Source organism: Zingiber officinale, chromosome 5B, assembly GCF_018446385.1.
Source record: "Zingiber officinale cultivar Zhangliang chromosome 5B, Zo_v1.1, whole genome shotgun sequence".
Classification (NCBI taxonomy): Eukaryota; Viridiplantae; Streptophyta; class Magnoliopsida; order Zingiberales; family Zingiberaceae; genus Zingiber; species Zingiber officinale.
Genome location: NC_055995.1, coordinates 43209296 through 43233756, shown reverse-complemented (window position 1 = coordinate 43233756; position 24461 = coordinate 43209296).

Genomic DNA, 24461 nt, shown 5'->3' with positions numbered 1-24461 from the left:
CTATTTTACTTTGTATGGCTTGTACCAGGGATGGGCTCTTAAGTTGCTCCTAGGTCGATGGTCTATGAAACGGGCCTAGTAAAAGGGATGGACTTCTAAGTTTCCCCTAGGTTAATGGTCAAAGAAACGGGCCTAGTTCCTAGTAGGTTCAAGATTAGCTACCTTGGATCTACTTAGGATGCGCGCATTTTGTTAGGATCGATGGACGCGGCTAGAGAGGGGGGGTGTGAATAGCCGCCCCAAATCATTCGTTTCTTTCTACAAATCAAGGTTAGCGCAGCGGAAATAAACAATAGAAACGACAACGGAGAATAGCAAACCTCAAACTCGTCGATGTAACAAGGTTCGGAGATGAAACTCCTACTCCTCGGCGTGTTCGTAAGGTGGACGAGCCCTATCAATCCGTCGGTGGATGAGTCCCCGGAGAACCGGCTAATAAATACTCCTTATGGGTGGAGAAACCTCGCCACAATAGCTTGCAACAGCAATATGGAAATACAAAGAAGAGCAAGAACAAAATACACAATGAATGTACAAATACTCGCTTGCCTTCTCGTCGACTGAAGTCCCGGATGAAGCACCAACTTCACGGACGAATGCCAACAAGCAACTCAGTCAAAGAAGCTCACCCGAAGCTTCGGAGCTCAGCAAAGCTCAAGAGCACAGCTTTCAGAAGAACAGCAGCTCAGTACAGAGGAGGAAGAAGAAGGAAGAAGTAGAAGATGTTCTGTAGTGCCTCTCGATCCTTTTATAACCTCTGATATCCTGAGCCAACCTGCGAACCTGCAAGGCAAAAAGGCCAGAACACAGAAACCCGAAATAGCCTAGCCGTTGAGTCACAACGGCTAGGGCCAGACCGATCAGGCATCACCCTGATCGGTCTGGGGCTGATCTGATCGGTCGTGGGGACCGATCAGGCTCTATGTTGATCGGTCCCCAGACCGATCAGAATGCTTTCACAGAGAGTTGCCCAACTCTTTGTGCGTACCCTGATCGGTCCCGGGGACCGATCAGGCTTCCTGCTGATCGGTCCCCAGACCGATCGGTAAGCTCACAGAGGCACACTGATCGCTTTCTGATCGGTCTCCAAACCGATCCAGGTCTTGGTTTTTGCCCAAACCAAGTCCAAACCAATATCCGGTCAACCTTGACCTCTTGGTACATCATGCTTAGCATCCGGTCACTCCCTTGACCTGCTAAGACTCCCCACCAAGTGTCTGGTCAATCCCTTTGACCCACTTGGACTTTCCTCTTCGTGTCAAGTATCCGGTCACTCCCTTGACCTACTTGACCTTCTCAACACCAGATGTCCGATCACCCTTGATCCATCTGGATTTTCCCTTGCCCGGCTTCACTCACCAGGACTTTCACCTAGCTTCACTCACTAGGGTTTTCACCTGGCTTCACTCACCAGGATTTCCAATCTGCCCGGCTTCACTTACCAGGACTTTCCAACTGTCTGGCTTCACTCACCAGGACTTTCACCTAGCTTCACTCACCAGGACTTTCCCACTGCCTGGCTTCACTCACCAGGACTTTCCACATCCGGTCCAGAGAACGAGCTACCGAGCCCTCTCTGACCACAGTTCGGAGAACGAGCTACCGAGCCCTCTCCGACTTCTATCCGGTCCAGAGAACGAGCTCCCGAGCCCTCTCTGACCACAGTCTGGAGAACGAGCTACCGAGCCCTCTCTGACTTCCCATGTGCCAAGCTTCCATACTTGGACTTCTCCTGTGCCAAGCTCCCTGCTTGGACTTTTCACCATGCCAAACTCCCTGCTTGGACTTTTCCCGTGCCAAACTCCCTGCTTGGACTTTTCCCGTGCCAAGCTCCTTGCTTGGACTTTTCCCGTGCCAAGCTCCCTGCTTGGACTTTTCTGAGTCAGGTCAACTCACCTCGGGTCAACCAGGTCAACCTTGACCACGGGTTGCACCCACAATCTCCCAAGCTTGTATCCTTGTAAAACATCAAGATACAACTTTTCTGTTCACGTCAAACATTGTCAAACATAACTCGTCAAACATCAAAACACAACTCGAGTCAAGTCAACTCGAGTCTGGTCAACCAGGTCAACCTTGACCTAAGGTTGCACCAACACATTTATGTATGTATGTGGTACAAAGTTGGGCCCTCATGTTGAGATTATGTTTAAGTACTTATATGATATATGTTTTTAAAAAGGACATCTTTCATATATTCATTTCATGCTAGCTACATGATACATGATACATGTTTTCAAAAGAACATCTTGCATCTACATATCTCATGCTATATGATTTCTTATGCTTTAGGTAGATGCTCTCTTGAGATGTTTCATGCTATATATGCTTATGCTTCCATATGCTATGATTTATGCTCTTTTGAGATATGTTTATGATGCCTAGATGTACATGCTATTACCTTATGCTTATGCTCTCACATGCTATGTTATGATTAGATTAAGTGAGTATGCTAGCATGTAAATGTTCAGGTTATAGATTGAATAAAAGAATATGTCACTACTATATGTTCGATTCATGATTCATGATTTGTGTGAGTAGGAAAGGATCTTACTAAGCCTATGTGCTTGTAGTTTTACTTTTCCTTGTACTGCAGAGAAGGGAAAGGAATGGTTAAACTAAAGGGAGCAGCAGGAAGGGCAAAGATGTGTGTGGAAGTGGCATGGTGGATGAAGATCTGTCTTGTGTGTCAAAAATTATATATATGTTTTAAAATATGCATGTGAACTATTCTATGTTTTCTACCTTAGGCTTTGATGGTTGCTACAATATAATAATTTGAACATGTTTAACCGGTTTGGATAATTATGCTTCCACTTGTTCACATGCTACTTTCTAAGTCAAGTTATATGCATGAATGCTAGCATGTTCACACGATATGTTAAAAGGATTAGCAAGTTAGCATGTTTAATAGGTTGCATGACTACCCTGTTCATATGTTTAGTTAAAAGTGCTACTATGGTAGTATGATCATGTAGCTCTCCATGCAATGTCATGTTAACATGTTTATATGAGTATGATGAAATGATGATAAGATAAAAAAAAAAAAGAGAATAGAGAAAGAAAATTATAAATCACTTCCGCTGCCATGATTTCATATTTATGCATGTATGTATGTTGTAAGTAACCCCGTCCTTCCTAAGGTAGTAGTGGAGGGGCGGGCGTTACAGCCTTATGGGAATAACACATCTCCGTATTTCTCTTGATCCCTTAGGGTCAAAACCTAAGCTTTCCCTCTTCTCTTTTCCTTGGTGGCCGACCCTTCTCTCTTTCTCTTCTCCCTTTGTTTTCTTCTCTTAAGGCCGACGACACATCAAGCTCCATCTTCTTGTGGCCGGTTTGCTTGGAGGGGAAGAAGAAGAGAAGGAAGTTTCCTATTTTGGCATTCCTTGGGTGGCCGAAACTTGTAGGCAAAGAAGAAGGTTTGGGTAGATTTCATCTTGGTAGATCATCGCCCACACGACGTCCAAGAGGAGGAGAGGAATACAACAGAATATCAAGGGATATTTAGCTGCAAAGAAATGTATAACTAATTATTTGTTTCCGCAGCATAATTAATTTATGTTTTTTGTATGGATCCTGAAATACCAACACAAGAGGCTATTGATTTTGTATTTCGATTTTGTGTTTATATTGTGGTCTCTATAGTTAAACCTAAGGTTACTGTAAGAAATTTAAATATTCAATTTCTTTGAAAGGCTTTGTCTAGGAAGTGGTGGATGATCCCATACCCAAGAAGGTTGAGTGTCTCGCCATGTTTAACCTAGAAGTCAATCTTTGAAATAGATATTTAATCAACTTCTATAATATGGTTTAACTTCTGAAGAACACATGGGTTAAACTTGGAGTAAAAATGTTAAGTTTCATTTCCAATCCAAGTTTAACTTCTGAAGAACAACTTGGATTAAAAATGTTAAGTTTCGTTTGCAATCCAAGTTTAACTTTTGTAGAGCACATGGGTTGCTAGGAAAAGTTTTGTGCTTATACAAATTTTTGTACAGGGAAAACAGAACGAAATTCCGAGTAGCACCCAACAATGTTAGTCCACAAAACAATAACATATCTTGTAAAACAAAGTTAGCACATAATAATAACAAATAAATGTGTGACAGTCAATGGACTGTCCGGTTCTGACTTAGGATTTCCAACCGGAAACCCTAGGTCGAACCGACGCCTACTATTCCCTCAGCGGGGAACCTCGCCCTCACCTACTTCACTTAGGAGAGTATACTTGTTTGCCAGTCCGGTCGTCCAGACCGACTAGACTTTTGCTCAGTGCCCGACTCTTCAGGTCTTTCCGCTGAACGTCCGCTCCACGACCCGCCCAGACTTTTCACCTGGTTCGCGACACCAGGATTTTTCACCTAGGATTACCGCCCCTAGGACTTTTTCCCGAAGCTTCGACCCTCCAAGACTTTCCGCCTAGGGTTACCACCCCCTAGGACCTAGTGTTACCGCCCCCTAGGGTTTTCCACCTACCTAACCGTAGCTAGGACTTTGCCTAAGAAACCTTAGGGCTTTTCCTGCAATATCATTCAACCATATTAGATAACAAGACAGGTTAACTTTGAATCCTTTGTCATTATCAAAAATCGGGTTCAATCGTCGGATGCTTCCCGCACCTACACATTCCTCTTATATTATCTACGCTGGAGCGCATATTTTCACCTAGTTTTTTTATTCAATGGAACATCTATCAGTACATTTACCATACGAGGCACAAATAATAGGTTCTATGCAAAGCAGATGGATGTATCCATTCGAATGATTTTTGAGAAAATTAAAGAATAATGTTTATAACAAAGAGTTGAGGGTCAATATGTAATGTTTATCTGGTTAAAGAAGCATCTTCTTTCTTCTCCTATTATGTGATGATAGTGTGCAAACAAGACATCGCAAGTGTCCTAGAAATTCTGATGATGCTCCTCAGCCGATAGATCCAATGATGTTTTCTATTTTCAAATTTATTGGTAAGTTAATGGATGCATCACTTTCTAGATAGTTAACCAAAGAAGAATATCATGCTGCAAGAACATACATACTCTTAAATTATGAAGAGGTTAAACCATACATAAAGTAAGTTAACTTCTCTAATCAAACATTTGTCCTCCGTTTAATTATTTTGCTTGATATCCTAATTTTTATATAATTACCTTCTTTCTCAGGTTATATGAACAACAACTATATCTACAAAATCTATCAATTGGTGTAAGTGAGGTAGCTACAAAGTTAGAGACCGAATTTGCATTATGGTTTCAAATATATGTAAGTTAGAGAATTTATAAAAAAAATTTAGTTCATGTCTATTAAAAAGTGTCATAATTTATATCATAACTATTTTTATAGGTTAAAGACCGTAAAATATCAAATGTATAAGATGATAGGATAATGAATATTACATCAGGACCCCTTCGTAAAATAAAAGTGTACTCTAATTACTACGTTAATGACCTTAAATTCCACGTAACACAAGGATATTCACGGATATTAACCTATAATTCTAGTATCTGCGTTAAAGGATCTATGGACAACAATAACACTGAGTTTGATTACTATGGTAGACTTGATGAAATTAAAGAGATTGAATGTCTTGCATTACCTATAAAGAGGTGTGTATTGTTTAAATATTCATGGCATGATCCAACCCCAAGAATAGATACTAGAATACATCTAAATTATAATTTAGTTGAGGTTAATGCAAATAAAAGATTCAACAAGTTTGAACCTTTCATTTTTGGGATACAAGCGGGTCAAGGTTTCTATCTTGAATACCCTACAAAGAGAAGAAGATCTAGTGAATGATTATCTGTTTGTCGAATCAAGCCTCACTCTACCATAGAGATGTCAAACACAATCACTGCTCAAAACCATGATGCATTTCAGAATGATGAAGTGGAAAGGCATTCAGTTGATTTACAGTTCCAATCTACTTCTCAATTACTTGTAGATGTTAATGTCACTTATGAAGAGACAGATGATGGAAAGATGTCCAACAGTGAGGATGAAGTTAAACTAAGCTCATCTAGTAATGAAGACATAGAAAATGTTAATGTTGATTAGTTAAATGTTAATGATAATTAAATATATTTTTGTATTTATATTATCATTATGATAGAGCAGCAGGCTATAGCACCCCGTGGCTACAAGGTTCTTAGAGTTGTCGGGGACTTATAAGTATTTTTCTTATTAATAATTCAAGTTCATATATAATTTTATTTATAATATATTTCTCATGCCTTAATATTATTTTGTGCCAGCTCACTCCAGATGGCCACCGAGTTGCCATCTATATTACGAGAAAAATTCAAGGAACGAGTATGCGCTTCTGGTACTACATGAAGGCATGTAAACTAGGAGATGAAGCTGTTTATTATAATGAATTTGTGGTAAGTAAATTTAATATATTTGATATTCTATAATATGGTTATCCTTTAAACTAAATGGTTAACTTATAATTACAAAAAAGATATACATGGGAGGACGGGCAAGAAGAACAATTTAAAGCTACATGGAATACTTATTATGCCAATCTTTATAGATATCATATGTACTATATGAGAAAGGACACTAGGCCTACATATATTTCTGAGGCGATATGAAGTGCATGGACGACCACTTGGGCTGCAGAAATGTGGCAAGAAAATGCTGAAACGGCAAAAGCAAATAGAAATACAAATTCAGATCTATTATTGAGCATGCCATGGATCTAGTGAGTATAATTTAAAGTTATACTTTGTAACAAATTTTATATTTATTACCAAACTTGTGCAATTTTATCCCAAATTATTTTGTATATAGAAATGTGAACTTGCTCGATAGCTCACATGTATGGAGGACTTTCTTAAGACCCATAAGAAGAAGGATGAGTCATTTGTTGATTCTCGATCTCAGACTCTACATGTAAGATTATTAACTTTATTATATTTGTTCGTTTCTATCTTAATTAGTATTTAGTAATACTAATCAAATTGGATATTATATTTTTTCACATAGTAATAAATAACAAATAGAGTGGTTCAAGCATCTTAACCACTAGTAGAGGGGGAGAGTCACAGTCTCTATCCACCGACGCTCTAAATGAGATTTATTATGATGTTACCGGTGGAAGGACAAAAAATTCCACCCTCTACAACCTTAGCTGTCAGGCCAAAGTTGCATTTGATTGTTTTAAGGAATCCAATGGGTCGTGCTAGTTCCTGTTCTTCTAATGACGTGCAGTCTTTAAGACGTGAAAATCAAGAACTGCGCACTCAATTGAAATCAATGGATCAGAGGATAGCTGATATGGATCAGTAGAGGACTGCTGAGGAGCAGAGAAGGATCGAACTTGATGCGAGTAATAAAGCTCTCATGGCCCAAATGCGAACGATCATAACTAATTTCACCTACACATTATATGGTTCTGAGTCACAGAAGACTCAAGATCTATTAGACAGTGGTGATAAATTTTTTCTGAGGTTTGTTCAACTATAACTTTAGTTTTTTATTTATCATACATAAACCGTGGTAATATATTTATTCTGTTTTGATATTATAATATGCTTATTTCTAAATATTTTATTACTATATGTTCCAGGAGTCACGTTCGGCTCTATTTACATATTGACTCTTCATATCATGATATGTTCATTTCTGTTCAGGTATCAGTTTATTACATATAAAATTCGCTATACATATATGCAAAATATTTATTTATACATCAACATGATCATTTGGTATTTAACTTTCTACATGATTTTTTTTATTATCTTATGTTCTTATATTATTTGGAGTACTTTCTATTATGGTATGTATTCTATCAACTTAAATTTAGATATGGATATTTGTATATGTATTCTACAAAATTATTTAGTTTTGTTTATTTTAGATGATTATGATTGTTTCTATTAGTATGAATGTTAGTTTATTTGTGCTTATATGAATTGTATGAAGAAAAATAATGAATTGCTAGGATGTATGGAATGTGTTTTTATGTGTGAATTTTATAAGTGTAATTGTTTGTGTGTGATTGTTATATGATGTATATGTGTGGATTATATTTGATGTGTTTGTATAAGTGGATTGTATGTATAATGCAATCGTTTGTGATGGTTTTTATATATTTGGAAATTGTTAATAGGACAAAACGCGTAAATACATTGAATTTGTAAAAAAATTTTATGGTCGCGACGACATACTGACGAAAAACCTATTTCATCAGTAATTATCGAAAATAAACAGATGAAAATGATGTTTTTCATCGGTATTTCGATATAAAATATTACTTGTTTCAATTCTTTCATGCAAATATTATTACTTAAATTGCCCCTCAACTTTTTAGATATAAAAAGTCTAAAAATGAATATGCAAAGAGTTAAATTCAGCACTTTACACTAGAATCCAGTACTTTATACTAAAATCGAGTATATTTTCTATCAAAATTAATCCTCATATTTTTTCGGTACAAATAGTCTAAAAATGAATATAATTCCTATCAAATTCAGCACATTAAACTAGAATTGAGTATATTTTCTACTAAATTGAGTACGATTATTTTCTTGTTTAATATAATTCCTAGTAAATTCAACACTATTTACCATTTAAAAAAATCTAGTATATTTTTCATCAAATTAAGTATCATTTAAAGAAAATCTAGTATATTTTTCATCCAATTGAGGTGAAAAAAGAATCGTACTCAATTTGATAGAAAATATACTAGATTCTAATTTAATGTACTGAATTTAAAAGAAAATATACTGATTTTTAGACTTTTTATATCAAAAAATGTCATGGGCAATTAGGTAAATATATTTGACTAGAGAGTGGAAACAAAGATTTTTATGGATGAGGACTGCATGTAAAGATGAATTTATGTGGCAAAAAAGCGATTCACCCGCCCCCAGTGCCCTCGCCAACCCGTCCCTAGGCCAACACGGAGGAGGTAAATCACGGGTGGTTACTGTAAGACCGTTAGATTCGATAGAGGGGGGGTGAATATTGATTCGAAAATCTCGAGTTAAAACGCAGCGGAAAAGTAAGGAAGTAAAGAGATGAACACGGTTGATTTTTACTTCGTTCGGAGCCTGTGACGACTCCTACTCGAAGGCCCGTACTCCTTGAGTACTTTCGTTGGGCAATTCACTAGCAATTCGGATAATTACAATTTACGTATAAATATTGCTAATGAAAGAAAAACAAAGCTATACCGACAAATAATGAATTAAAAGAAAACTGGAGTGAGTCGTCGGAGCTTTGTGAACGTCGTTGGAGCGCAGAGTAGCAGAGTGATTGAACTCAGAGTTCTCAGAAAATAGATATGTTGAAGCTCCTGCCTGGGGCTTCTTTTATATGCTGCTCCAGGCGCCTGGATCCCTTCCGGGCGCCTGGAATGTGACGTAACACTCCCAACCAGCATGCTCCAAGTGTCAACGTCGCCCTGGGGATAAAACTTGCCTCCGGACGCCTGGATACCTTCCAGGCGCCCGGACTTCCGGGCGCCCAGAACCATCCCGGGCGCCCGGACCCTCACTGTTTCCTACCTGCAAAACAGTGTTAGTCCGAGGCAAATAAAAACCCTGCAGCACAGATTGTAAGCACATTTTTATAGATACGCTAAGTAATAAAAATTAACAACAAGAGTATGACTTAGATTCCGTCTTTCCGAGACCGGAATCTAGTCACGATCTCGACTTAGATATCCGAAATGGATCTAAGCCGGATCGACGCCTAATGTTCCCTTCCCGGGAACGCGTCCTCGCAGTCACTCCCCTCCAGTGACTTACCTCACTTACCTGCCAGACGTCCGGTCAGCCCGTCGACCCGTCTGGACTTCTTGCCAAGCGTCCGGTCAGCCCGTCGACCCGCCTGGGCTTCTCGCCAGCTATCCGGTCAGCCCGTCGACCTAGCTGGACTTCTCGCCAAGCGTCCGGTCAGCCCGTCGACCCGCTTGGACTTCTCGCCAGCTATCCGGTCAGCCCGTCGACCTAGCTGGACTTCGTGCCAGACATCTGGTCGGCCCGTCGACCTGTCTGGACTTCTCCTGCACACTTTATCAAAGTGTCAGACAACAACAGACTAACTTAACCTGATTTGTCATTCATCAAAACCTGGGTTAAATCGTTAGTGCTAACCGCACCAACAATCTCCCCCTTTTTGATGGAATGACAACCTGGTTAAGTTAGTGAAAATATATGCAAGAAAAAATAAGCATTTAAAGGGTTTTTAAGTCAGTTTGTATTTTCAATTCTGGTTTAGCTAACTTAACCACCTAACCCTCCCCATTTGGCATCCATCAAAAAGAAATAAGCAAGAGTAAACAAGCATAGTGTAGAGTTACTGTAGAAAGTTATTAATTTAAGAAATAGCTTATTTTGGAAAATATCTACGTTTGATTCAAAATTCAAAGATACTGATAAAAGTGTAATCTTTAAGCCCAAATTAAAAGATAGTCAAGTTGCCTTGGGGGAGTCAAGTTGAATTTTGAAAAGTATAAGTTTAAAGTTAATCAAGTTTAACTTTTCAAAAGTGTAAAATTTTTCAAATCAGGTTTTTCAAATTAGATTTTAAGTAACATTTACTTTTCAAAAGGTAAATTCTAATTTTCAAACACTAAGTTGAATTTAGTTTTCAATTTTGATATTTTCAAAACAAAGCAACATTTTTAATTTTTCAAAAGCAAGTAAAATTTTAGCCAAAATAAATTTGCTAAGTTTGGAAAGTTTAATTTTCAAGCATATGTTACAAAACTGACTAAATTTAAATGTAATAATTTATAATTGAAAATCAATTTTTAAAAATTAGGTGGGATTTTTAAACTTCCAAACTTTTAATTAATTTCTCCCCCTGAACCTGATATCTAAGATAAAGCTTTTGAAAATATTTGCTAAGAATTTTTAATATAAGATTTTCAAAGTAATTGGAGTAGAATTTTCAAAAGAAATTTTAAAAAAAACGCTTTAGTTAATCCTCCTGAATTTGATACTTAAATTTACATAGCTGTCTAACCAATTAGTTACTAACTAACTATCAGAAAATAGCAGTTTTCACTTGGTTAGTCAGATTAAGTTGATTATAAGCAGTCAGTGTTTGACTTGACTGATGAGCTTAATCTGATTAATATCTGAGTTGTATTTAACGTCCAGACTTATGCCGATGCACTGATATAAGCATCTTAAGTCCAGACAGTTGACCTATGCATCTCACCCCTTTCTATGTTTTTCAAACACAAGCAAGGTAAACCTAAGGTGTTGGTGAGATGCTTAAAACTAATCCTATGGGTACATGCTTTCTAAGGATTCAAAAACTAATTTAAGGCCAAAACTGTTTTTGAAAATCTAAAAATGGAAAGTTTTGAAAACAGACAAGTTTAACCTATAATTTGATGAAACCATTTTTGAGAGTATTTTTGAAATTTCCTAGTCTATTGAGCACATCCCTAATTGTCATCGTAAGTTGCTAAATTCACTTTCAGGGAGTGGTTTTGTAAAAATATCAGCTAAATTTGATTTAGACTCAATGTACTTGAGTTCAATATCACCTTTAGTAACATGATCCCTGATGAAGTGGTGCCTAATTTCAATATGTTTGGTTCTTGAATGATGCACAGGATTCTTGGTTAAGTTAATTGAACTTATATTGTCAATTAATACTTTTACATTTGTGATATTTAAGTTGAAATCTTTTAGAGTATGCATCATCCATAATAACTGTGCAACACATTCGCCTATAGCTATGTATTCTGACTCAGTTGTAGATAGTGCAACACAGTGTTGCTTTCTACTAAACCAGCTGACAAGGGATGGACCAAGTAGTTGGCATCCACCACTTGTGCTTTTGCGGTCTAATTTGCATCCGTCATAATTTGAGTCAGAATATCCTATTAATTCAAAGTTGTTGGTCCTAGGATACCAAATTCCTACATTTGTGGTTCCATTGAGGTATCTAAAGATTCTTTTGACTTGAGTCAAATGAGATTCTTTAGCACAGGTTTGGTATCGAGCACACATACTAACTGCAAATAAAATGTCAGGTCGGCTTGCAGTTAAGTAAAGTAGACTACCTATTGCGCTCCGATAATGTTTTAAGTCTACAGATTTCCCATTAGGATCATCATCTAGGATTGTGTTTACGGCCATAGGTGTTTTTATTTCTTTAGTATTTTCCATTCCAAATTTTCTAAGTAACTCCTTAGTATATTTTTGTTGATAAATATAATTTCCTTCATTTGTTTGTTTGACTTGTAACCCTAGAAAATAAGTTAATTTTCCTACCAGACTCATTTCGAATTCGTGTTCCATTAGGTTTGTAAATTCGTTTAAAAACTCTGAGTTTGTTGAACCAAAGATGATATCATCTACATAAATTTGAGCTATAAAAATATCTTCTTTTATTGATTTCACAAATAGTGTTGGGTCAACTTGACCTTGGTTGAACCCTTTAGAGATTAAGTAAGAGGTTAGTCTTTCATACCATGCCCTAGGTGCCTGTTTAAGTCCATATAATGCCTTTTTTAATTTGTAGACATAATCAGGGTGTTCTAGGCTTTCAAAACCAGGTGGCTGACCTACATAAACTTCTTCTTTTATTAATCCATTAAGAAAGGCAGACTTGACATCCATTTGGTATAGTTTGAATCCTTTATGGGCTGCATAGCTTAGTAACATTCTAATGGACTCTAGTCTAGCTACCGGGGCATAAGTTTCATCATAGTCAAGTCCTTCAACTTGACTGAACCCTTTGTCAACTAACCTGGCCTTGTTTCTAGTAATTTCTCCAGTTTCACTTAACTTGTTTCTAAATACCCATTTGGTTTCTATTATTTTCTTATCGTTAGGTGGAGGTACTAGGTCCCAAACTTCATTGCACTCAAATTGAGCTAATTCTTCTTGCATAGCTATGACCCAGTCTGGGTCAAGTAGGGATTCAGCTACAGTTTTGGGTTCAATATTTGAGATTAACGAGATTTGACTTAGGTTTCTGAAAGATAACCTAGTTTGGACCCTAAGGTATGGGTCACCAATTATTTGATCAGTAGGATGGTTTGGGTTGACTCTTATGGTTCTAGAAGGTTGACTTTCTTGTAGTTGTTCTTCTTCTTCATGATTTTGGGTTTGGTTTGTTCCTTCAGAATTGATATGTTCGTGAACAGGGTCAACTGGTTGAGGTTGGGCTTGTTCTAGGTTTTGATTGGATTCTTTGAATTTTACATTGGTGGTTTCCTCAATTCTTAAGGTAACTTTATTATAAATTCTGTAGCCTCTGCTATTCAGAGAGTACCCTAGAAAAATTCCATTTTCTATTTTGGAAGTGAATTTGCCTAAGTGTTCTCTAGTATTTAGGATAAAGGCTGGGCAACCAAATACCTTAAAGTGTTTTATATTAGGTTGTTTGTTGTAAAATATTTCAAAAAATGTTTTATTGTGTTTTTTGTTTAGTGTTGTTCGGTTTTGTACATAGCAGGCTGTACTAACAGCTTCTGCCCAAAAATATTTAGGTAAGTTGTATTCGTTTAGCATAGTTCTAGATGCTTCAAGTAAAGTTCTATTTTTCCTTTCTACAATTCCATTTTGTTGGGGAGTTTTAGGGCAAGAAAATTCATGATGGTAGCCATTTTCAAGGCAAAATTTATCAAAATTATGATTTTTAAATTCTCCTCCATTATCACTTCTGATTCTTTTAATTTTTATGCCTTTTTCATTTTCAATTTGTTTGTAGAAATTTGTAAAAATTTCAAAGGTTTCATCTTTATTTTTTAAGAATTTGACCCAAGTGAACCTAGAATAGTCATCTATTATAACTAAACAGTATAGACTTCCATTTATTGATTTAACTCCATGGGAGTCAAATAGGTCTAAGTGTAAAAGTTCTAGGACTGAGTTGGTTTGGGATTCATTAATTGGTTTGTGGGTAGATTTTGTTTGTTTGCCTTGTTGACAAGCATTACATATTGTTAAATCTAAGTTAGGTAATTTTGGTAAGCCTCTAACTAGACCATTTAATTTACTTATGTTTCTGAAATGTGTGTGTGACATTCTTCTATGCCATAACCAGGTTTCTTCTTTTTGTGTTAAATAACACTTGACTGAAGAAGTGGTTAAGTTAATGGCATAGATATTGTCTTTTCTAAAGCCTTTTAGGCTTATAGTTGGATTATCTAGATGTTTGATCAAACATTCTGTGGATAGAAATTTTACCTTATACCTAGTGTCACATAATTGACTTATGCTCAGAAGATTGTATTTAAAATTTTCAACAAGTAGAACATTTGTAATTATGAAATCTATTTTTAATTCAATATTACCTATACCAATTACCTTGAGTTTACCGTTGTTTCCAAAGGCAACTGTTCCTAGGCTTTTGTAGGTTAATTGAGTGAACTTGGTGTGATCTCCAGTCATATGTTTGGAGCAACCACTGTCCAAAATCCACTTGGTTTCCTACAACAAGTAGGATTTTTATGTTAGTCTTAGTTTATCAATTTTTAATCAATCATTATTTAAGAAAAAAAATCTTAATTTTAAAATTTTGAAATTAATTTAAGTTTAAAATTTTGAAGTTAATTTTTGAATTTTGAAAATAATTTGAGTTTAAAATTTTGAAATTAATTTAAGTTTAAAATTAATTTAAGTTTAAAATTTTGACGTTAATTTAAAATTTTGAAGTTAATTTAAGTTTAAAAATAAAATTTTGAAAATAATTAGAATTTTGAAAATTAATTTTAACCTTTATTCATCTCACCTGATCTATATTATCAATCAGGGAATCCTATGATTTTGTGAGATGAAATTGGTTTGATTACAGACTCTTGGTTTAACTTGTGTTAGATTCAGACTTAGCTTTGGTTTCTACAAATAGGCATTCTTCGGATAAACTTCTAAGCTTGGTGAGTCACAAGGACATCATTAGAAGTAACCAACCTTTCGAGGTTTTCCGAATAGTCCTATCCACGGAACTTAGTACTAAATCTCGGTCTAACTGGTTAGGATTCGTTTAAGGGTAGCTTCGGTCAGTTCCACTTGGCCAAATGCACCAGATCGAAGCCATATCTTTCTAGACATGCGATGCCCAAGCTTCCCTAATGTACTATCATCCAAAAACTTCACCAGTACCATGATTCCAGTTAAACTTGGTCTCTCTTTAACTAATCCTAATTACCCTGCCGGGTTAGTTTATTTTGGGTTACCCTGTCGGGTATGTTAGTTTTGGAGGTGCCAGCTATTCTGGAGCCTCCCCCTGAATTATTGGCCATTAATTTAGATTTTGGTTTTAGGTTTGTATCGATTCTTTTTATAGTTATAATCAACTTGGTGATAATCTAAATTTTGTTGAGTTTTGAATTTTGATTTTAGTTTAGATTTATATTTTAGTTTTTGATCTGATTTATTCAAGTTTATATAATGTATTTTATCTTTAGGTATATAGAATTGATTAAGTCCTACTTGCGTAACACTTTCGGGACCCAAGCTTGTTTAGTTGCTTTGTGTTGGGTTAATAATGATTTAAAGGTTTTGTTTGAGTTTGACTTATATCCAAGTCCGGTTTTATTATAGCATGCCTTTTGGTTATTTAGAATTAAATCTAAATTTTTAGATCTTGTTGTGAATTTTTCCAACATTTCCTTTAACTTATTAAGTTCATTTTTTAATGATAAATTCTCCTCCTCAAGTGTTCGATCTTGAGTTGGATTCGAATTTTTTAATTGTTCCTTGAGGTTTTGATTTTCCTCAAGAAGCGATTTATTTTTATTTTCCAATTTAACTAATTTTTTATTCAAACACGAGATAATTCTAAAGAATTTACGATTTAAGTTTAGGTATACCTCTTTGGAACCTTCGAAAACGAGTACGGACTCGTGGCTCGATTCGGGTTCGGACCCGTCTTCCGATTCCTCTGATTCGTCTTCCGTTTCAGCTTCGCGAGCCATCAACGCGAGGTGACTTTGGTGCTTTTGCCTTTCTCCTTCCGATTCGTCTGAGGAGGAATCATCCCATGTTGCTTTGAGGGCTTTCTTCTTTGTTGACTTTGGTTTGTCAAGTTTCAATCTTGGGCATTCGTTCTTGTAGTGCCCCTTTTTACATCCGAAACATGTGACATTTCTTGAGTCGGCTGGCGAACTGATCTTCTGAAGATCCTGTTTGCTGAAGCTTCTCTTTTTCCTGGTGAACATTTTCCTTACTAGGTTCACCAGGTGTTCTTCGTCTTCAGAGTCTTGATCGGAATCTTCTTCGGATTCGGGCTTGTTCTTCTTTTCTTTAGAGGAACCTGCAAATAAAGCTACACCTTTCTCGACCCCGGCGTTAGTTTGCTCATGAAGTTCTAATTCACAAAAGAGTTCGTCCAATTTTAATTTAGATAAATTTTTTGAAATTTTGTAGGCATCTACGATTGATGCCCACAAATTGTTTCGCGGAAAAGCATTTAACGCGTACCTAATTAAGTCTCGGTTCTCCATTTGGTGGCCTATCGCGTGGAGACCGTTGAGGATATCTTTGACCCTCGCGTGGAGCTGACTTGCCGTTTCTCCTTCCTGCATTTTTATATTAAAAATTCTATTTAACAGCAAATCTCTCTTTGTTACCTTCGCGTCGCTTGTTCCTTCGTGCAGCTCGATCAGTTTATCCCAAAGCTCCTTAGTGTTTTGATGCGGTCCGACCCGGTTCAGTTCTTCTCGTGTTAGTCCGCAGTGTAGAGTATTGATGGCTTTGTTTTCAATTGATGCCTTTTTCTTCACATCATTTGTCCAGTCTTCAGGGTCTAGTATGTTCCCGGAGTTGTCTACTGGAATTTTGTAAGCCCTTGTGACGCTCATCCATTGGTCGTAGTCTGTCTTCATGTAGACCTCCATTCTCCTCTTCCAGTACGAAAAGTCATCCCCGTTGAATAGAGGAGGACGTACTATGCTGAAGCCTTCTTGTTGAGACATCATAACCTACACACACGAAATTAACTAGAAGAATATCCCAAGACTTCGTCTTGGATTAGCAGTGCGGGAGAAACAGAAACTCTAAGTTGGTGTTGCACCAATTTAGATTTTAAATGCAAAAAAAATCTTCCAAAAAGATAATAATATCAGTTTTTTTAAAAAAATTTCACCCCCTATCTGTTTGGTGGTTGCACCAAATCAGAGCGGAACTTGGCTCTGATACCACTTGTAAGACCGTTAGATTCGATAGAGGGGGGGGTGAATATCGATTCGAAAATCTCGAGTTAAAACGCAACGGAAAAGTAAGGAAGTAAAGAGATGAACACGGTTGATTTTTACTTCGTTCGGAGCCTGTGACGACTCCTACTCGAAGGCTCGTACTCCTTGAGTACTTTCGTTGGGCAATTCACTAGCAATTCGGATAATTACAATTTATGTACAAATATTGCTAATGAAAGAAAAACAAAGCTATACCGACAAATAATGAATTAAAAGAAAACCGGAGTGAGTCGTCGGAGCTTTGTGAACGTCGTTGGAGTGCAGAGTAGCAGAGTGATTGAACTCAGAGTTCTCAGAAAACAGATATGTTGAAGCTCCTGCCTGGGGCTTCTTTTATATGCTGCTCCGGGCGCCTGGATCCCTTCCGGGCGCCTGGAATGTGACGTAACACTCCCAACCAGCATGCTCCAAGTGTCAACGTCGCCCTGGGGATAAAACTTGCCTCCGGGCGCTTGGACCTCCGGGCGCCCGGACTTCCGGGCGCCCGGACCCTCACTGTTTCCTACCTGCAAAACAGTGTTAGTCCGAGGCAAATAAAAACCCTGCAGCACAGATTGTAAGCACATTTTTATAGATACGCTAAGTAATAAAAATTAACAACAAGAGTATGACTTAGATTCCGTCTTTCCGAGACCGGAATCTAGTCACGATCTCGACTTAGATATCCGAAATGGATCTAAGCCGGATCGACGCCTAATGTTCCCTTCCCGGGAACGCGTCCTCGCAGTCACTCCCCTCCAGTGACTTACCTCACTTACCTGCCAGACGTCCGGTCAGCCCGTCGACCCGTCTGGACTTCTTGCCAAGCGTCCGGTCAACCCGTCGACCCGCCTGGGCTTCTCGCCAACTATCCGGTCAGCCCGTCGACCTAGCTGGACTTCTCGCCAAGCGTCCGGTCAACCCGTCGACCCGCTTGGACTTCTCACCAGCTATCCGGTCAGCCCGTCGACCTAGCTGGACTTCGTGCCAGACATCTAGTCGGCCCGTCGACCTGTCTGGACTTCTCCTGCACACTTTATCAAAGTGTCAGACAGCAACAGACTAACTTAACCTGATTTGTCATTTATCAAAACCTGGGTTAAATCGTTAGTGCTAACCGCACCAACAGTTACTAGTCATTAGTGCAAATGGCTAAGACATAGGGGAGGTTATGCTCGGTCACGCCGAGTTTTGACCCCAAGACCTCATGTGACAACACCTCATGCCTTAACTATCGTATCGCCCTAAAAAAATATACAAAGATGAATTTATGATTAGAGACTATATGTAAATTTACCCTTAGATAAATGATATTTACGTCACTTGTTATTTTATAGCCTGTAGATTCGCAAGACCTGTGCTAAAGTTAATTACACTGCAATGAACTGCCCTGCAGCGGTTAGATTTTTAAATAGTTAATTAGACATCTAAAATTTAAATCCAACTATCACATCCTATATGAAGGTTTTCTTTAAAATTAATAGATTCGTACAACAATTAATACTTAGATTTTAAAAAAAAAACTGCAATGATGCTAATAATATACTTCTACTTGTTAAAGTCAACTTTTAAATTTAACGGAGAGATATACTCGAGTTACGTTCCAGTGTGTTACTTGTTGGAACACATTAGGAAAGCTTGGATACAATATTAAAGTTAGCGTCCTGTAACCTAAAAGTCATTGAGTTTTAAAAATAATCTCTTATACAGTAGGATAAAATTATATATAATAGGTCTTTTCCTAAGATCTCATGTTGATAGGAGTTTCAGATATGAGCTGCCCTTTAGTTGTTGGCCATATGTTTTTATTTTATATATATATATATATATATGAAGAAAATCTACTGACCTCGAGACCTAAGTACTGACTCTCTATATAAGAATGATCAACTGACCTGTACTAAGAATTTTGTTCAACCATCAACCAGCACGATCTCTCTATAAGAAAAAGAAAAGAATGAACAATGTGTTGGAAAAAAACTAACTAGCTCAGCCAGATATTCTACAAGAAAAAGAAAAGAATGTAGGTCATCTCGTCAACCAGTCATTAGATTCTATAGAGACAATACGATGGAGTCATAACTATGATAACTATGATATAAATCCTAACGTCACAATAAAATAAATGCATAAATCATAACATCAAACTACACTTCACCGATAGAAGAGATCCTCATCTCCACCTACCACGCATCCCACTGACCCTTTTTTTCCTAAGTGGACATTTTTCCCCCACGCCCCTTTATTCTCCACATAACTTTCTAAAAGGATATCTCAACCTCCACTCAATTACTTCATGAAGAGGCAAATGAAGACAAACTCCTCTACATATACAACTTCATACTGGGAGCAAACTAGATACGAAGCCAGAAAGAAGCAAGAAAGTGATATTTTCAAGTCTTTCTGCTTATGTAATTTCTTTAGTGTGTAATTTCCTTACTATAGTTTCTTCTATAATGCCCGTAGCAGCTTGGTTTGCATAATAATATGATAGTTTAAAAGCCTTTCTGGATCACGGAAGGGCTCCGCCTTATTTTTTTGACCCTAGTCTTATAAACCTTTCTTAGTCCTTTTCTAATTAACTTCATTATGAACAATAACGATATAAAGAATAAACAGTCCATGAACTAGATAAGACTTATGCAAGTCAAGAAACCTAAAAATAACTGAGGCAATTGTTCAGCTATGAGGTCTTTTATAGGCAAAGCTTATTAGAAGTTAATAACTACGTATTAAGGTGAATGACCAATGTATCCTTTCTACTGGCCTAGCCTCACAAACCCTGTCAAAACAACCAAAAATCACAAAAACCAAAAACCTACAAAAATAAAATAAAATAAAAAATTAGTAGTAGAGCCTTAAGAATCTGTGGACCACAAATGAATGCTTTTCAAGACTTTCAGAAACTAGACTATTTAGATTTAGCTTTAAAATCCCCAATTAGAAATATTATAATTTAGATCAATTTAAACATAGCTGTTATATTAATCTAAAACTTTCAATCACTGCCTACTTAAATAATATTACAGACTTACTTATTAGTTTAGCTAGTTCTCTAGCATCTCAACAAAAGCAAACTTATCACATATTGGAACAATTAGCCAATAATTTCAAACAACAAACACATTGTAAGTTACTTGAGACGAAATATAGACTTCTTTAAAGAATCCCAAGATTTCTTAAACACAAGGTTTAACCAACTTAATCGACTTAATATCCCTATTAAGAAAGAAATCTTAAATCTTTTAAAACTTATTGAAGAAAATAAATCCAGAAACTTTGAACTTTAGTCCCAAACTGTACTACTACAAATCAGAGAAGTTATTACAATAATCAAAACTCAAGTAGAAGAAGAATTTAAACTTCTATGCACTATACTTGAAGATATCAAGTATAAATGAATAAATTGAGCTTTGAAAATAATTATTACGAAGAAGCCTTAGATTACTCAAATCAGTTTTCTAAACCCAAGGAAACGGGATATCATAACCTTGCGATAACTAGAAAAGATGATCAAGTCTTACTTCAACAAAACAACACAATAATAGCATTGCTTACATCTCTACAAACTTACTCTAATAGAGAATAAAATATTACAAGTTGAAACCCAAGTTCAAAAAACAATCCAGGCTCCAGAGTGGAAAGAAAGTATAGACAACTTAATTAAGGAATTAGATAAGTTATCTACAAGACAGATAGTTCCTAGAAGACAGCCTAAGACTTATTCTTTCTTAATCTCTACCCCACAGGCAAAATGAATCTAACACAAACAAACTGAGACTTTTATAGGCCCTTCTCAAATAGTAAGAAGAATAGAAACGAATACAAACTCTTGGATCAATAATATCCTAACCAGAAGACGTAATAGTACTTCTACTCATAGATTAGAAGACTTAGTAGATATAGAGCGACATGTGACAACCTTCTCAAATGAATAATTAAGCTCACTTAACCCTAGAAGACTATACAATCAGGGAATCATTTCCTTCAATACTTCACTTTTTCGCCATCATAGGACCCAACCACTCCACCTTCATTCATCTAAGATTAATCATATTTGGTCTTAAAGGATTAACTAGGAAAAATATAGGAGCCAAAGTGTTATTAGTTTTATATGACTCCAGATTCTCAAACAAAAACAAGGTAGTCATCAGACTTATCGAAGTAGACATGGATAACATTATAGACATTATATATACTTTTGCCCAAATTTTAATATGACCATTCAAGACTTCATCAAACATTAAGATTTTGGTCCAGACTAAAGGATAAGGAGATTTCTAAAAACATAATATACAAATTGATATAATTTTCCTATGAAAAATAATGACTCAGATTAATAATAGTTTTAAGATATAGGTCAACGACATCATTGAAGCTCTTACTTTAAAAGGAATCTACTTCCTTAAACCAAGAGATTTATCTTTAGAAACTCTAGCAAGGTTAAAATGAACTATTAATTTAAAAACACAACCATAAACTTTACAATTAATAGACTCAATAATATATAAAGATAGGCATTGAAGCATTACAGTAAGGTTTAATGGCTATAAACCTTCCACATCACAAAATGAAAAAAAAAATGAAGAAAATGATAATAACTTCAATCTAATGAATTATGAAGAAGATACTTCAATCAAAGACATTATTATGAAAACTAGGTAAAAAACATCTTCAAGCTACTAAACACCTACTATACCAAGAAACTAACCATAATATAAATTGTCTGTTTCAACAAAACATACAAGAAACATAGCAAGGTTTCTTTGATGACTTAGATGAATTCATATATCTGCCAATAGAAATGACAACATATTTAACCTTATAAGATTTGGTAAAACTCGGAAAATTTGTCAAACAACAACAAAAATTTGACAAAGATTGGGAATTATATTGGGACGATGAGTGAAATATAATTGCTAGAAAACAATCTAAGGATATAAATCTTATGAATCTAGCATAATCCACTACTACATATGCAGCATCAAGACCTCCACTACTACATATGCAGCATCAAGACCACTGATAGTCCAATATCTAGAAAGTTCTATGAGCATTATGGATTACAGACATGGTCATCCTCTCAGAACATAAATAACTCCTTACCTAAACAACAATCTTTTACTGCGAACTATAGGAAAAAGGAGGCTCCCAAAGATTACTTATTTCAAAAAAAACTGTGTACTCCTAAACATAGCCGAGTGTGATGATCCTTGGATGTATGATACCTACTTAGAATAATGGAATGTCTCTGTTAAAAGAGACTATCAAGCTAGATATGAACTAGATATATAAACTAGTGAAGCTATGATGCGTGTAGGCGAAAATTTCTTAGGAGATATGGCTAGAGCTGCATGAGCAGCCTATAAAATAAAATTTCCATACAAAATAGCTCGCATAACATCTCAAGGAAACAACATCCTCAATTTTTGTTACACTATCCATAGGCTTTTAACAGCCAAAGATACCAATACATGACTTGGCATTAGGCAACGAGAAGCCATGACGGACTTAGAACAACTTCAACTATTTAGGTGCAATTGGATCAAACATTTTTGTAACAATTTCTTAGTACTTACAACAGTTTCAAGAAACCACTATAATCCTGAATTAGGTGAAAGATTATTTAGCAAATTACTAGGAGACTTAGGCAAAAAAATTCACAAGGCATGGACGAATATGAAAGTAGCGCCCCAATATGATAACATCGGGGTACGAATACACCACATTATCTCTATACTAAAGGAGAAATGCACTTATATCCAAATCAAAAACAACTTAAAAACCAACAATATGATTTTTTTTAATCAAATCTATACTCCCTAACAAGATGGGATACAACAATCTAACCATAGACAAAGGAGGCCTTTCAAGTCTACTATACAAACCAAACCAAAATTTAGACCCAAGAAAGTTTATTACCTATGAAAAAGTCAAGCGAGGAAACCTTACTTAAACAAAGATAAACATGTCAAAAAATTTAAACCTAAGAAAACATATGTAAATCAGATAGCTTATGTTGCCTGTAATGAACCAAGACACTTACTGTCTGCATGTCCGAACAGGAAAACCTCACAAGAGAAGCTAAATTAGTCTCTTGGACTTAGACTTAATAGAAATACTAGAGGATATTTCTAATACTTTATTTATTCTATTGTTTCTATAAAGAATATGGAAGAAGTAACTACCTCCTCGATTACAAACTCATAAATTCATTCCTAGATACCCCATGTAACTTAGTAGAAAAATATGGAGCAACTAGTAACAATTTCCAACAAGAAATTGATGACTTAACAAACTAGTGGGATGACCTATACATGAACTTAATGTTCTTCTAGTATGTATCTCCAAGCACAACAATGTCAGACCAGAAATACCAGAAAGCCCTCATGACTGGACACGAAAACTAGGAACTGATAATATTTCCAGTTTTCTGTGGTTTTTATCCAACCATTGATAAAAGAGGAATCTGTAAACTCTGTAGAAAACAAGTTTACAACATATGCCTACAACAGACTTTTAATATTACCATTCCCGCAACTCAGTAGGTACAAGACAGTACTCAATATTCTCCTAAAACTAGGGTATCAGTTTAGAAACTAGACTTAACTTGTTAGACGTCGAATTGGCCCGTCTTAAACAAATGCCTACTCCTTCAGACCGAGGCAAAGGCCTCGTGATCATTGAACCTACCTCATATACTGGCTTAGTTCTCATTAAAGCCCTTAGTATCTGTAATATAGGACAAACCACCGATATATGTGACCGGTGTTTGGTCAATACATGGACATGAATTCACTTTACATAATTTTCTTGATAGTGGAGCTATTAATTCTACTATTGATGAAGCAACCATTTTTTCCATTTTACCTCCATCACTTATTAAAACCACCACGCAACCATTGGTTAGTACCCAATTCGACGGCTAAAAACTCTCCTGTCCACAGTTTGTTACCAATATTCACTTACGATTCTATACTAATTGTGATACTTTCAGTTCCCTCTTTCTCTCTCAAAACTCTGGATTAAACCTTTGCTCCACCCTATATCCACTTAATCTTAGGACTAAATTTTGTTATTGCTCCTGACTGTGCTTTATTACTTACCAAAGACTGCACTTTTCTGTCTAATCCTGTTGTCTCCCCCATTGTCTCAGATTATCCTTCTATCGTGTCAAAGCGTGGTGAGGGTCTTACTCCTTCAACTACCAATTTTGATGTTCCCTCTGTTGGTGCGGTTAGCACTAACGATTTAACCCAAGTTTTGATAAATGACAAATCAGGTTAAGTTAGTTTGTTGTTGT